This window comes from Chroicocephalus ridibundus, chromosome 15 (assembly GCF_963924245.1).
Source record: "Chroicocephalus ridibundus chromosome 15, bChrRid1.1, whole genome shotgun sequence".
NCBI lineage: Eukaryota > Metazoa > Chordata > Aves > Charadriiformes > Laridae > Chroicocephalus > Chroicocephalus ridibundus.
The window spans coordinates 12,642,348-12,658,624 of NC_086298.1; the positions used below are offsets into that span (position 1 = coordinate 12,642,348).

A 16,277-nucleotide genomic window follows, 5' to 3' on the forward strand; every position below is an offset into this window, starting at 1 on the left:
TTTTTCTCTAATCTAGGAGCTTAATCTAACCTTTTCGCTCATAATTTAGATTTCCAGATTTCTTGTTGTAAAGCCTCCACTTCAAGCCTAAAACTGCTGGCAGCTTTATTATACCATCTGCTAGGTCCCATCTTAGGGTTGCAACTCTGCGCTGGAGTAATAAAACACTACACACATCAGACCTTCCCACCCTTCGCTCTTTCTGAAACTTATCCAGCTGAAAGCATGTTTCAAACACAGTCAGAAATCACTCTTTCTGAAAGAAACTGTATCTGACCAGAGGCTACAACTTCCACCAGCAACACCTTATCAAACGTGATTTGAACGTAAGAGGATTAGTCCATCAAGCATTATGTACAAAATAAAGCACAGACCACAAACAAGTTGGATACAGCCAGTTTGAGAATGCACTGCAATCTGCAACTAGCTGAGTAAAGCCCATCTAAAGGCTGCTGCCAGGGGGCAAGTTTCTGACCAATAAACCCAGCACCATGCAGAGCTTGTTCTTGCATTGCAGGATATAAATCAGACCTGGCAGGTGCAAGAAGCTGTGTGCTAGGCAGCAAGCAGCACAGTCAGGGATAGAGGAAAAAGGGTATTTTCTGTCACTCAGCAACAGCATCCCCAGGATGCTCAGGAAAAACAGCAGGCTCCACAAAAAGCCCCTCACAGCCACCTTTGCTGGATCACCACACGCATTGCAGCACGAAGCACTGCGGAGGCGACAGGGCCGGTCAGCATTCTCAAGGCACCTTTTTCTACAGAATAGCAAACAGATCTTTGAGTCCTGTCTGGTTGAATCTTTGCTTAGATGGTCACCATGTGCCAAAGAAAACAATAGCTCCTCCCTCACTTGCCCATTTCCACTGTATTTTATTAGTAGGACAGACATAAGAGAGAAAGGGAGAAAAAACACTGATTAGCACGGATTGGCAGGGATGCAGAAGCTGGACTGAGAACAATGACCTGCTTGAACCAGCAGAATGGTGGGGAGCCCTGGATCAGGGCAAATAGCAGAGGATGCTGCACAGCAGCCCTCAGCTGCACTGGCAAGAGCACAGCCACCTGCTTTCACAGGTACACTGCGCCTTGCGGAGCGAGCCTGGCTCGGGGTCGATCCACATCAATCCTGGACCAACCTCACACGATCCCAAGCAATAAAATCCACTTTGAGGTTTAGAAAACTGGAACCAGACAAAATTAGTAGGCACTAGACAAAAAGAACTACTACCACATGAGGTTTAGGAGTTAGCTGGTTAACAGAAAATCCCCAAGTTCCTGAAAGTCAGCATGCAAACAGCACGGCGGGTAATGCTGCCAAAGAGAAACCCTGACAACCACTTATGTAACTGGGTCTCAGCTGCCTCTTGATTACATCTCATATCATTAAAAGGATGCAGGAGGAATAAACAACTACTTCAGAGCAGAGGAGCTGGGGACATGCCGGGATAAAGCCCCTTTTTGAGCTTTCTGGGACAGCTACAACTGCTGTCTCAATAAGTGAAATTTACTTTCAACTCCTTCAAGGCTTTGAAGCTGAAAAGGTGAAACACAGCTCTGTTTGTGTGTTATGTGTGTGCTCCAAAGGGGAAAACAAGTCCATGGAGAGGTGAGGCACTTTCCATTCGGTCACTGTGCAAAGCGGCTGCAGAGGCACTGAGCCCCCTCGGTGCCGTCCCGCAGGCAGGACCTTGCTGCCGGTCCCTCCCGACGGCAGCCACCTGCAGACCTGAGCTAGTCTGTCGGTGCACTGGCCAAAGACATCACTCGGCAACCAGGTCACCCACAGCACTTTGGAGAGGCAACGGAGCCTCCAAAGGCTACTACAACACTGGAGTATTCTCCCATCACACAGTGAAGCAGGGAATCCTGGCAGGGATCATCAAGGCCTTCCAGTCTTGCAGAGCAAAGCCATTTCTGATAAAAATCAAGCTCATTATGAACTGAACTGCCAGCCTACATGCTTATTATTGGGAGAGGTAGAACCAGAAGACATGCCGATGCTGACAACTGAAAACTGACAGCCTCAGCAAAGCCTCTGACCTATGCTCAGGGTCCCCATGTCTCATAGCTGACCCTGAAGAAAGCATTATCCCATTACAGAGAAATAAATAATAAACAAATATATATATATTAAAAAAATAAACAATCACCAGCATTTTTGCAAAGTTTCTCTCAGGATATATAGAGCTCTTTGGGGGAAGGTTCGCTATGAGTTTTAGCACGGAGCTTAGCTCTTCCTGTTCTCAGCACTAGCAATATCTCCCGTACCATCCAGGGACAGCACCAGAGTGCAAAATACTGAGTGTCTTGGAGGAATCAGAAAATACTGCAGCATGACCAGCTACATTGGAGGCCCCAGGGTACAAATAACTGCATCAGTATTGCTTCTTGGTCAGAGAGCTCCCCTACCCAGGAGTCTTCATGTCCACACCACGTTGCCCTGGATTTGACATGCAGGCCTTGACCCCATCTAACTGCCTTCTAAAGGGGTATGTTCTAATCCAGAAAGCAACAATGACATTTTAACTTTCAGAGTATGTGAATCTTGGAGATACAACAGGGATCCACTCAGCACGAGGAGCCTGCCCTGTAAAAAGAAAACCTCGAGTTACTGGCACTCAGGAAACCCCCGAGCTGAAAACAGAGCAAAAGGGAGAGACTCCTGACAAACAGGATTGTCTGCAAAGCTCTTTGTAAATCTATGTATGGAGGCTGGGCTGCTGGTGTTTTATTCACAACACTTCAATGGAGCTTGAATATCTGGAAGTTAGCCAGCCTTAACTGAGCAGGGCAAACAGATTTATGAAAGGTAACACACACACTAGAAAGAAGCACTTCAGCTACTCGCACACCACTGAGCTCTACGCTGAGCACAATCACCGAGGCAAAGGACCACTGCAGACCCTCACTCCTTGCTCACTTCACAGCAGCGCTCACAAACACAAAACAAAGCAACAGGATGGAGATTAACAGCAAAAAGGCTTTACTCCAGAAGCGGGAAGATTTTTGACCTGAAATTTTAAACAAATTGTCCAGAAACTCACAGGTTGCAAAAGCAAAAGAATAGAGAATAGAAGTAAAGAAGTGAAGTTGATGTTAAACTGAATTCTATCGTGGTTTCTAATGTTACTGGTAACATGAAACCTTTAAAAAAACATAGTATAGTTTTACAGATTAGTGATGTTCACTCTTCTTTAAATACACACAGTCAATTTTGCTGGTACTTCTCATAGCTAAATGTTTATCTGTCAACAGGGAGATACCACCACTTCTCCTGGAACGTGTCTCACCAACAATCTCCTATTTGCGAAACGGTGGCCACTTGTCTCAGTGATGAAAGACACCACTGGCTGCCCTTAGAAGAGCTTTGGTGAAACAGTGTGACCACCTGCCCTCAGGGCTTGGTGCCAGATGCACTTATATCCTGTAGAAGGCCTGCTTGGGCCAGGCAGGGATCATCAGCCTAGCGGGCAAGGGGCCAGATGACCACTGAGTTCCTAGGAGAGGCTGCTTAGCAAGGAGGGGAGCAACACGAGAATATCAGCATCGAAGTACAAAGTCAATAGGATCAATGAAGAGCTGTGTGTAGCAAGAGTCTAGGCCACAAGAAGCTGACTACTGTCATTCTGTTGTACTGTTTCCAAAGGGAGACGCTAAGATTTGTTAGTACACCTGAAAAAGGGCCTGCCGAGATCCTGAATGTGCCGCCAAGTCCTGCCAGACAGGGAGAAGCAAGTCAGCAGTCTGCAGTGCAGAGAAAAGATAGATACCCCATAGCAAAGCTCCTGATTCACAAGGGGGGACCCTCCTTGCTTAGCTGAACAGGTTTATTTGGCACTACCAGTTTGCTTAATTCTGCACAATTCCAGCTTCTCTCTGCGTCTCCCATGAATCCTGAGTCCTTGTGAAAACAGGTAATGGGAGATCAGGATCACATCTCCCATGATTTATTGCAGAGGTATGCTGCTAGCTGAGTAATACTGCTGGAGGCTGTCTGCCAGAAGACTTGCCTGCTGGCCAGCCCCATCATCAGGCCTCTGTAGGCCAAACCACCCTGGATTTGAGACATGCAGCAGTACCATGAAGAGCAGAGGCAGCCTTCTGGAGAGCGTATCTATCATTAACTCTGTGGCATGGAGCTGTACAGGCAGAGATAAAATATAACAACAAGGACAGAAAGGGCATGTCCTGTAAGATGACCTGACCTCATTTTCTCAGCTCTGCCTTCACCAAGCTCACCTGCTGCCCCCTCTTATAAATGTACCAACAGGCTGGGAATCACAACTGCTGTTACTGAACAACTGCACAGTTCTAGAGAAAACAGATCTCCATAACCTCAGGTTTGTCCTGTGAAATACAGAAGCCTTACCTTTCTGCTAAACAGTTTTCCCAGTGCTGGGAAGGCAGGCAGCAGAGAAAGGCAGCCAGAAAGAGTGGATTTGCAACTTACTGTAAAACAGATAAAGCAGACTGGAGTCTGGAGAAGAGCTCAACTGTATTTACACAAAAACATTAACAAGTTCCGTGGTCCTTTCTGTAAGGGCTGGACAGACAACGCCACACCCTGAAAAGGAGCCCTAACCTCCAGTAATTGAGGATGCAAGGCTATGGCATGGAGAGAAAAAAAAAAAATCCATCCAGAAAGCTCGTCCACAGCCCACAGAAAGTACATACAAGATCCTGTGCTCATGCAACTCCCCCTCCTTTTCAAGCAGCAGAAAACCCAAGGTGTGTAGTAATTTTTCTTGCTTGAAAGGAGTGTCTGTCTACAGCATCACTCCAGAGGAACGGAGCCCGTTTTCTGCCCATCTGCCCCATCATGCTGTAAAGAAGGAACTGATGGTGTCACCTTGTCAGGAAGGAAGAGCTGTACCTCTAACCCAAGAAGAAGCGCTGCAGGGCTTTCATACCCCTTAGAATCAGGAACTGATTACCGCGGGGAGGCAGGAAGGTACCTTACGAAGCACCGCCTACCAACATCACACTCATTGCCCTCTCATCCAGGCCATAAAGGTGTTAAATGAGACCAGCTCCGGCACAAACTGACTCCAATGCCCCTATCTATAAACCTCACCAGACTCTGAAGCAATGACTTCCTCTAGACACTTCTGCAGCAAGACACAACAGAAATAAAGGAGTGTTATTTCTTTGCTGTTTCACATTTCAGAGGCAAAACCAACAGAGTACAGAGCAGCTCAGTTCAGCAAGAACCACCTGTGGCTTCATCAAAACCAGACCCCAACCGCCCTAGTACAAGAGGAAAGGGAAGTGACCTAGTGATCTCTGCGGGCTGCCTGCACGAAGGAGGGCTCACATTCAAATGCAAATCTTTACCCATAAGAGTTCGACTTCAGCTCTGGCTCCTCCACAGCCAAGGCCCAGAGCAGAAGCATGCTAGCTACAGCCTCCAAGGTGATTCTGCCTTTGGCTTTGCACTGTTCAGGTTCCTCTGAGAGCTGAATGTCTGGGGAGAATACACAGATACAACAGCCTATTCCCCCAACACCAAAGCAAGGAGGCTCATCATGAGCAAGCAATTTAAATCCAAACACAAAAGAAATCCCTGGCACAATGCTCTGTTGGCAAAACCTGTTCAGAAAGCTCCTGGCAACATTCAGCTGAACTGTAAGGTAAACTGGGCATTTAGATATCTGCGCAACAAGTCTGCCAATAGCTGGTAGGGATTTCCTGTGGGTAACAGGGTTGGTACTATCAGTCCGATTTTACAGTCTGGGTAACCAAGGCAAAGAAAACAACTTGCTCAAGTAACAGGGACAGAGGGCCAAGAGCTCAGGTTTCCATCCCCGGCCACCCAAACGTGCACCACCAAGACCCTCAAAGAAAAGGCAGCTCTTGATCACAAAGGAGCAGAGTTGTAAAGAAGGGTCAAACGAGGAGAGAATGCATTGCTGCAACATCTGCCATGTCTAGAACCACCTCTTCCAGTAGAAGAGACTGTCCGTCCAATGGCACAGAAAGTGGACCCAATCCTGCCCACTGCTTCAGAGGAGCCCACCAGGACAGGAGGCACCTACACAGCATGAACTGTTCTCATGCCCTTCACCAGGTCTTAGGAGTGACAGAGCTCAAAGCAAAGATGCTTCCATCACTTAACAACTAAGCTGAACACTGTACCAACATTTCTGCCACACCGACTTTTAAAAATCATTGCAGTGATGATACCCATGTAACCAAGGTGAGACACAGCAAGAGCAGCATAGGTGAAACACCTAAGCTGGCAGCTCCAGAACCCAAATGTAAGCCTCTGAATCGTTAGGCATCGCTCACCTTAGAGAGCCCTACACAGCCAGGGCAAGGACCAGCAGAAGGACCACGATCAGCTGCTGCCAGAGAAAAGATGCATTCTGAGGAATGACCACAAAAATTCCTCCAGTCAAACATTTCACAAATCCTTCACCTGGTACCAAGCTCAGCAATTTACTCAGTCTCTCGGCAATGAACATAGGTTTTATAGCAAACAGGCAGAGAGGAAATCAGAGATGTCACAGCTCCAAGAGATGAAATCAGAGAAAAGCTGGCAGTATTTAGGGTTAACAGTTCTTTTTTCAGGAACAGATACAGCTCTTTCCACACAAATGCCATCAGCTGTTGACTAAGCGGCTCTGTTTTCTCTGCAGTCTCAGGAAGGATCACACTGGAATGGGGAGGTGGGTGTTTACCTTGTGCCAATGAGCCTCACGCTACCAGGTCTGGGCTTCGGTAACACTTCTCCACGCTCTCCGGCTGCCTGCTGACTTCAGGGCCTCAGTTCCCACTCAGGTTATACACTAAAGGTTATCTTCATGAAGAGAAAGACTGGAGAGAAAATCCGATGCTATTGATCGGCAGGCAGTAAATGCCAATCCCTCCCTGCACACCCAAGGGAGAGGGTTCCTGTACACCCCTGCTGAGCAGTTCCCTCAAGTCCTGTTCTTCCACGAGGCGCTGATGTGAGCTCCTCTGGCAGGTATCTTTACTGCCAGCCAGGCCAGCACCAACACACACACTGCAGGGTACAAAGCTGAATAGAACCTTCTCTATCAGATTTCCCACAGCCATCAAGACTGATGCAGTCGGTTCAAACCATTAATAAGATTACAAGCAGTTCAGACAATCCTGCAGTTCATAAACACTGCAGATGCTGAAGCTTCCAAGAAGTATTCCTCCAGATTCCCCAATTTTAAAAACACTAGAGCAATGCAGCATTTCACAGTAGCCTTTCATAGAGGAAGCCTATTCATAGGAGCCATTTACACTACAAATGAACGCTAAGGATGCTATCAGGAATCTGATGGGAAAAGGACATGCGTACCAAGTGGTAAGAAACCGCAACGTTACATGCGGTGTGGTTCAGTACACTGAAGAAAGGTGCCTTAGGTATCTTTAGCTTTTCTGGAGTGCTAAGCGACTCAGACTATGCACGAGACATCTGGACTACGCCAAGCTGGACAGGAAGTAAAAACATTTCACAGATGCTTTAATTTACATGGATATTTGCAGTGCATAACTGACAAGGTGTTTAAGCGTCATCACTTCTATTTTCCAGATAGGAAAATGATACTGCAGAACTCTGCAGCTATGCTGAGTGGCAGAGCAAGAAACAGACCCCTCATCTCCTACTTTCTGGGGCTGGAAACCACCCTCTGAATCACAGCGCCTTCTTAATGCTGTGGGACCAGGAGCAGCACAAAGCTCTGCTCCAGAGGAGTTCTGGTCTGCATGCCGGGATGGGCAACACTGCAAACACCTCGTAAATGAACCACCCCATACACTGCTTTCCCTGCAACAGGGTCACAGGCATCACTAAAGGCAACATTTTGCTCAGATGCAGAACACTAACACAGTAATAACACTCAGATCTTGTGAATCCACTTCTAAATGACGGTTTGTGAAGTTTCAATTGCCAGGTGGGAGCTTGATTCTCTGGTTATTTCAGAAAAAGATAAACCCATACTCCATACTATTCCAGCCACAAAGAAGCATTTCTTGAGCATGTCCCTACTCCCCTGCCTGCTTCACAGCCCACTCCAAACTCTGAACAAGAGCACTCAAGGCTTTTGTACGGGCTCCCAGCCCACATACAGGTAGGAAGAGCTGAAGAGCCTACCCCACAGCAGAACTCTTCCAAAAAAATCACTATATTCCCACACAAGAAGCGCCTGTGGGAGGCAGTCCCCCTGCAAGCTCTTCAAACCTGTCTCTATCCACTTTGTGCAGCACTATCACTGCAATTCCTACCCAAAATGTGTCAACAGCCACCCAGCAAGGATTCCTCCACCAAGCGTCTTCCAACAGGGTGCAAACTCTGCAAATACTATATAGTTCACTCCTCTTAAGTGCTACTCACCTGAAATTCAAAGGCTGTTGAGGATGGTCACAACAGCTAATTGAAGCCCTGTGGACATTTGAAGTACTACAGTCCAAGACAGTAGTCCTCTTGGCCAGATCCTAGGCTGCTGTTAGCAAGTTCTTGCTTTCTTCCTAGTGTTTTTCCTGTATTTCTTCACACTTAAGCCTGGCTCACCTTCATCTTCTCCTTCACTTTTGCATGTTTCAAATCTGTCCATTACCTTTGCCCTTTCACTCAAGGTATGGTTATCTTCACCAGTCCTACACAAATTAACACTCATAGTCTCTTAAAGATGTAACAGTGAGCTCTCTTGCCCCTTCCAGTTTATCAGCACTTTCCTGAAAATTTAAGTGTTCGGAACCAAAATATAGACACTGTAAGTACGATGACCCGCTGCAGAACTGCACATACACCTTTTAACACCTCAAAACCACCTTCTGTCCTCACAGACCCAACAGCACTGCAAGTCAAGCAGCTACACAACCAACACCACAGGTAAATACTGAACAACCCAGGACTACTAGACCAGCCTCTGGTCCATTTCAGTTATGGACCCAAAAGAAATCAGGATTTACAGCTATACACATCCAAACAGGTTTGCTCTGAAATAAACAGCTCAAGCTCAAACTTCTCAGTTACTTCTGCGCAGGAAGCACACACACACAGAACATCCTGAATACCAGTACAAGCTACTAACTAAAGATAAGCCCAAGTTACATTTCAGTGAGGCTTAACCCCAGCCTAAACCATGACAACATTTAATACAATCTCCCATTTTAGCCCCTTTTTTTCCTCCTGTGGGAAAGAACAACTCTATAACCAAACCAGATGGGTTTTGCACATATCTGCAAAACCCCCTTCAGAAGGTGCTTTCCAGGAGCACGCTATCGTAACTTTTATAACAAAGTCACTCAATTTCAGCAGTTACAAAAAGATGTTCTGCAAAGGAGAGAGCTGCACCTCCCCATCCTTCACCTGTTCACTGTGCTTTCACCTCACTGTCTGATACCTGACAGACTCACAGTTGTAGTTCTTCTGTTCCAAATGACAAACTAGTGATAAGGAGCTGTGAAATTATCGACCTATTAGGAGAATGAGTCAGTGCCACATGAAAAATAAAACCCACTTACAAGGCACGATTAGCTTAAGAGCAAGGCCTGATACTGAGACAACACGCTCAGTGCCAAGTCGCAGAATAAATGAGGAATCCACTAAAGAAGAGCAGGGACCACCAGAGAGTGATATTCCAGCCCTTGGAATAAACCCTCTCCCTCCCTCCTTCCCTCCCTCCCCTATAGTTACCATCCTGTATTCAGTAAGTTTCTCCTGCCCATATTGCTTCTATTCCTACAACAAGAAAAAACACAATTACAAGTGGAAATGCCACTATAGCAAAATCTCTTTGTGCAGACTATCCTCATAAAAGAAAAAGTAAAATGGCTTACTATTATTTTCAACGCAGCACCACTTAAGAAAGTTAGCCCAGCTCACCCTTAAATACTTCCAATTACTCAGGTAAGTACAATGAAGGCCTTGAGCAACCAACACTTTTGAATCTTAAGTAGGAAGGTAATTCTGTAATGGAGAATCTAACAGGCTCTGTGCTGTACAGCTCAGGCACACTGGAAGCATTACCAGACATGCCAAAACCACCATCCTGATTTTTCCCAGTTGTACCCCAGACGCGAGACTCCGCAGGACGAGGAGGATGCGGTACAGGAACCGGGTCCTTTGCAAATGCATCAGTGCCACATGCATGAGGACTGAGAATTGTTTGTCTTTATACCATCACTCAGTCAGATACCACGGCACGCTGCGTCAGGCACAAGGCAAATATGGACTCTAATGCCACCCCTGCTTTTAGAAGGAGGTTGTTCAACTAAATTAGCCTTTGAAGTAGGTTTTACACAAAGCTTTAATAAAAGGCTTTATTAAAATGTAACCATAAAGTTAAATCATTTTAATAAAAATTCTTTAGGAACCTTACTCATGTTTATTAAAACTAAAATACTTTTAAACCCTGCATCTCCTTTCCAGCATTTGTATGGACTATTTACTTACTTTTCCAGCTTCAGCCAGTTGGCTGAGTTTCACTTTTAAGCTCTCATGCACACAAAGAAAAAAAAAGCCCAGAGTTCATCAAAAAATGCACTGTAAGACCAAATAAAAATTCCCTGAATTTAGAAAAAACAAGGCACCAAGGCACTATATAATGACAACTTTGGAAACCTACATAAAACTTATGGTTTATTACTTTCTTTTATTTTTTTTTTTTCCATGTAGAAAATGTACATGTACATGTCATGTAGAAATATATTTTCCTATCAGTGAAGACTGCTGAAAGCATCCTAAAATATGTGAGATCTAATCTACTCAAGCCCTACAGAAAAGCATATCAGACCAACAAGTAAAAAAAAAAACAGGAATCAACTTATATTCAATGTACATATCAAATTAAGCACACAACCAAAATACAGCTAACAGCAGATGTACTCATACTGGCTTGAGGAAACATGTAATTTAAAAAAACCCAAACAAACCATCAATCTCAAACAGTACTTGTCGTTTGTCTGAATTTGATTTTTAATCTGAACTTCCTAACTGTAACAAGAAAAACAGTAGACCATTTCAAAGAGCTCACATGGGAGAGATCTTGTTTATCATACCCCAAAAATAGACCCTGCTAATTAGGAAGAACCTCTTAGGCCACAGTCCGGAAAGAACTAGCATCGCCCATGATGGACCCACAAAGATCTCGAGGACCCCAGATGCGCTCCTGATAAACGCAGGCCCATTTTACAATACTTCATTTGGAGTGAAAGATGCAGGTACCTATTTCAACTTTTCAGACAGAGATCATCCCGAAACTGTCACTTTCCATCCACTTTCAGAATATGGTCTCAGCCTTCCCCCTTCCCACCTCTTCCAAGTGACCTTACTCCCCAGTCCTTGGCCCAGAGCACAAGCTTTTAGGACGCTGGGGTTTATCTACCCCAATGCCAACTGAACGTGGAAAAGGCAGGTCCAAAATCTTGCCAATTTATATCTGACAATCTACCTGTCAGGAGCTGATTCTCCAAACTTGGGCTATCCAAGTCAGGGATCAGCTATTTATACAGGATCAAAGGGCCTATTCCGGTGGAGGCCCCATGTGCAAGAGCAAGACAAGGCTTAACACAAACAAAACTTCCACTATAAACCTCAATTCGGCCCTGGAAGGGGCGGGATGCCTTCCCCCTTAGCAGACTACAGCAGACCATGCAGACACAGCAATGGGCTTATACTTAAGACCCATTCCTAGAAAGAAACAAAATTACCAAAGCCCTACACATTTATGTTTATTATATGTTATTTCCCCAAACACCAGTAATGTCAACATACAAATATTTGATGAGTTGATACTCAGAAGAGTACCTCACCCTTTGCAGGTTCATAAGGCAGAAGCAAAACAAAACAACTTTCCTAACAAAACCCACAACTCCCAGCTCATTCAAACCTCCTTTCGCCAGCTTTGATTTTGGGGATTGAGGCGGGGGGGGGGGGCTTCGTAGCCACCTTAGGGGAAAAAACCCTCCTAGTTCACGACCAATGCTACTAAAGAAACGGCCCCCCCCGGAGAAGATGCACACACATGTGTCCCAGGACCGGCATTAGGCTCTCCCCACCTTGCAGCCCATCTGCTCCCACCCAGAGATGAAAAACTCATTCCTAAACAAACAAACAAAAAAAATTAAAAAGATTATCAAATTATCTTTTCAAACCTACCTAACGAGCTCTCCCAGCAGCAAAGCGTCCAAACTCCATCCCTGCTTCCCCCGGCTCAGCCGCCGCCCCCCACACACACCCCAGACCCGCGTTTCAGCCTCAGCGGCCCTTTTGTAGCCACAACAACAAACCGAGCGAGCCTTCTGGATGCCACCCCCCCGCCCCTTGTTTTGCTGAGACACACACACACACACACACGGCGCGACAAAAATATCTTTGTGTCACACTCCAGACGATGAAGAAAAACAACCTGCCTTTGCGGCGGGGAGCCCCCCCGCCTCCATCCCGCTCTTCCTCACCCCCAGCCCACGGAGCGGGGCGGTATGTGGGGGGGGTCCAACCCCGCCGTACACAGGGACAGCCGCACAGCAGGCCGCCCCCTCCCTCGCCACCGACAGGAGGCCGGAGAACGGGCCCCGAACCCCGGCGGCCCCCGCCAGGCCCGGAGCGGGGATGGAGCCGGGCCGGCCAGGCCCCGCGGCTGCCCCTGGCGCCTCCATCCCCACGGCGGGGGGGGGAAGGAAGGAAAAGGGGGGGGGTCGCACAATAAACACAGCCGGCTACAACAGCCCGCCACGGCGGGGTCGCCCCCACAGCCGGCCCGGCCCCCCACCGCCAGGTCCCCGGGCCTCGCCGGGAGGCCGCGGGGTGCCGCAGCCGCTGGCTCCGGCTCCATTTTAGGGCTGCCTCGTCCCACCTTCCCTCTCCCTCCCCCTTCCTCCTCCTCCTTCCCTCCCCCCTCGGCCCCACTCACCGCCCCAAATATCCGCGGCCGCCGCCGCCGCCGGCCCCCGTTACCCACCTGTGGTGGTGGCGGGGAGCCGGGAGTGCCTGAGGAGCCGGGTGCGGAGGGGCGATGGGCGCGGGGCGCGGCGGATGGCGGCGGATTGCGCGGCGGCGGCGGCTGCGGGGCGATACGGGCTCTCGCTGCCGCTGCCGCTCCCTCCTCCTCCTCCTCCCCCTCCTCCCCCGGCCCGGCCTGTCAATCCCGCGCGGGAGGCCGCCGCCGCACAGCGCCCCCTGCAGGGCCCCGCCGGCGCCGCAGGGGCGGCCCAAGATGGAGGCGGTGGTGGGCGTGCTGAGGGATGAGGGGCAGAGCCGGCGCCATGGCGGCTTCCTCCAGCCCCTCTCGCCACCCCACACGCCGGGAGGGAGATCTTCCCTCAGAGCTGAGCCTGGCGGGGTGGCCGAACTCTGCCAAACGCACCCGGCTCCTGTCAGCCCCTGAGGCGCCAGGCTCGGGCCTCACGGTGCTGAGGGAGACCCCGAGCTCACGGCCGTAGGGTCCTTCCCCCGACAGCGGCGTCAGGGAGGCCGCCTCCAGCAGGGTACAGGGGGCTTCTCCCTCAGGTTTTCCACCTCCTCCTTCCTTGGTCATGGCAGCGGGGCGATGGCAGGGCCATGGGGATTCCTGTCTGGCAGGAGAACAACGGTGAAGGCTGCTTGGTACTCCTCCCAGCTTTCATGGGCAGCAGGTTCAAAGGCAACAGCCCCTTGCAAGGACTTCAGTCCAGAAATACCTTTTAATTTGTTCGCTCATTAATGATGATGGAAAGGAATGCAGTGGAGCAAGGCAGATGCTCCTATCCCAAAAAACTCTACCCAGACATAAAATACAAGTAGCCTCACGAGGCAAAGGTGGTGTCTGCTCAGGCCAAAAAGAGCTTCAGGCCAACACGATGCGAGCAGCGCTCCTGGCCAGAAACGGGCGCTAAAGAGATTGTTGTAGAAGTTGCTCTGAAGCACAGTTCCTTTGCCCTGGGGATCTTTCATAGCTTGTGAGATGTGGTGGTCTCACATGCAAGGACAGACCCTTCTCCCTTTAACTCTCCTTCCCTGTTCTGTAACAAGCTCAAAGTGATGTCCTTGAGGCCAGACTACAAGTAGACGTGCATGTATTGCTTGGGGACTGTCCAGCAGTTTGCAAAAATGGCACACAGACACATATATATGTGGGATGTGTATAATAGATATGTGGGGCAAGCACCTGGGCATTTGCTGGCCTCGTGCAAGTGCACTCTAGCTTATTCATGGGTCCCCATTCACATGCTGTCACCCTGCGTGTCCTTGCCCACGAAGGGGAGGTGGCTCCAAAGGGATTTTGCCGTTTCCCTGGTGCAGCGTTCCTCCTCAGGAGGAGCAGTCCCCACCTCTCCCAGGTTACAGGAACAGCGTAAGGCCTGGCACCTGGATCTCTGCTCATGAGAGATGTGTCTGATCTCAAACAACCATCAAGAGTAATGCAGAGGGAGGAAAGGCACGAACAGCTTTCTGGACCATATGTGATGTTCCTACAGTTGGTCTGCACTGCTAGCGAAGTTGCCAGGCACTGAGCTACCAAGAGATGCACCAGCGCTGCTGAAAACCATCATCTGGTTGTCAGATCCCCTCCTTTTCTGGGTATCAAAGCATTACACTCTACTCCTGCCCTTTGGTGTCTCATCTCTCCTTTTCCTGCAGTGTGTTTTTTCTGTCTAGGGACAGCAGGCCAATGCCCTCCACTTCTCTCCTTAGAGCCTCTCACTTGGAGGAGCCCACACTCCTTCCTGATGTGAACAAACTCCCACTCACACCCACTCACCGGGCAGCCAGGGCATTAGTCTGGTGTGTTTGTTTTTTCCTTCTCTGTTGGTCTTCCTGTCAGGCCAGACAAGTACACACATGTGCACGCACACACACACAAATAGCTCTTCTAACTTGCTTCCTGCCTGTAAAAACCTCAATGTCCTCCATGAGAGAAGGTTTCCAAAGAGTACCTCTGATTTGGGCTGCTGCTTTCCACATTCAGCCGCCTTCCCCTGCAGCTGAACCATCTTGTTCTATGTGCTGTCGATGCACAATAACAAGAAGCGCCCAAAGGCATTAACGTTGCCCTTCAGGAGATTGGGCAGTGTGGGATCCCCTCACTTCCAGTGACTCACGCAGCCACCTACAAGCCAAGCCATCAGCAGGTGACTCAGGCGGGCCTGTCCAGGTCAGTGTTCTGCACACCTGCTGCTGTAATAAGCAGTTCTCCGAAGGTCTCTTGTGCATCTCCAAGGCAACAATCCAAGGCCAAGGAAATAGATGCGCCAATTAAAGAAAAAACTAATGCAACCTGTTGTGGAGATCAAAAGGCCAAAGAAAACAAATTAAAGACAATTCTCCATTCATTACCAGGTGCATACACTGCAGCCCCCACAAACTCATGGCTTTTCCGCCTGTGCCCAGCCATGTGCTGAGGCCAAACCCTCAGAGCTTTGCAAGTCTCATGGCTCAGGACTGCATTGGGGCTGGGCTTCTCTTCTCTGTTCAGAGCTGGGCATGATCTGAATAGTGAAAGAAAGTAGTCTGTACCTACCACGAAAGGGAAGCATGACCACTACATCCTGGTCCATGGGGACGCCATCAGACCTTGGCATAAGGTGATGAATTCCTCTGCTGCTCTTCAAAAGACCTGCACCTGTACAAACCAAAACAACCAGTGTAAGATGAGAGCTGGTGGGATTAGACCCGCAACAGACTGTGAGGTAGGAGTGTCGACAGCAAGAAGAGATTTGGACAGAGACTGATGAACAGGTTTCACTTGGATGAAGTTCAGTGCACACCTCTATGCAGAATCCATTCTGGGAGGACTGCTCGCCCACTCTGAGTTTTGACCTGTTCCAGAGAGCTGAGCAAATTATCCCCTGGACAAGAGAGTCAAACTGTCTTGCAGCAGGAAGAGTTCTGCTTCCCCTTCCCAGAATTAATTACAAGTGAGAGCAGAAACCCTGCTGTGTGCTTCATCCTTCCACTAATGAAGAATCCTATCAAATAGAAAATAACCATTGTAGAGGGCTTACAACCCTAGTATAGAATTTGCATCTACAGAAACATCTTGTGGTCTAAGGCTTCCACGAAATAATATAATTACTATTATATTCTACAGCTTCCACAAAAATTTGCTCTGAATCTATAAATCCCTGACCATTGGCTTGCGTCACGCAGGGTGATTTACAGTGGAGCAAACTGAAGGCTAAATGCTCTTGTGTCATTTTGGTCCCTCTTGGCTCAGCTGTATATGGCAGCCTGCAGCACAAGACAGGGCCTTACTGCCCTCGTGGTCATTCACAAGATTTCACCATCCCTTTGGAAAAAGCAAAGCAATCCTGCTCTGTTCCCCTTCCAGAGGTCCTGG

At 48.5% G+C, this 16,277-nt stretch overlaps 1 protein-coding gene across 6 annotated transcripts in view; it reads right to left on the reverse strand.

Moving 5' to 3' along the window:
• PRRC2B (proline rich coiled-coil 2B) overlaps positions 1-13,099 on the reverse strand; it is a 52,493-nt gene extending 39,394 nt beyond the window's left edge. For 4 of the 6 annotated variants that reach the window (XM_063353408.1, XM_063353409.1, XM_063353410.1 and 1 more), the window contains exon 1: positions 12,921-13,099. The gene's annotated coding sequence lies outside the window, so the exon portion shown is untranslated. Of the gene's footprint in view, positions 1-12,872 lie in introns of all 6 variants that reach the window. The other 2 variants (XM_063353407.1, XM_063353412.1) reach the window with 2 other exon arrangements.
• Positions 13,100-16,277: the final 3,178 nt, after the last annotated feature.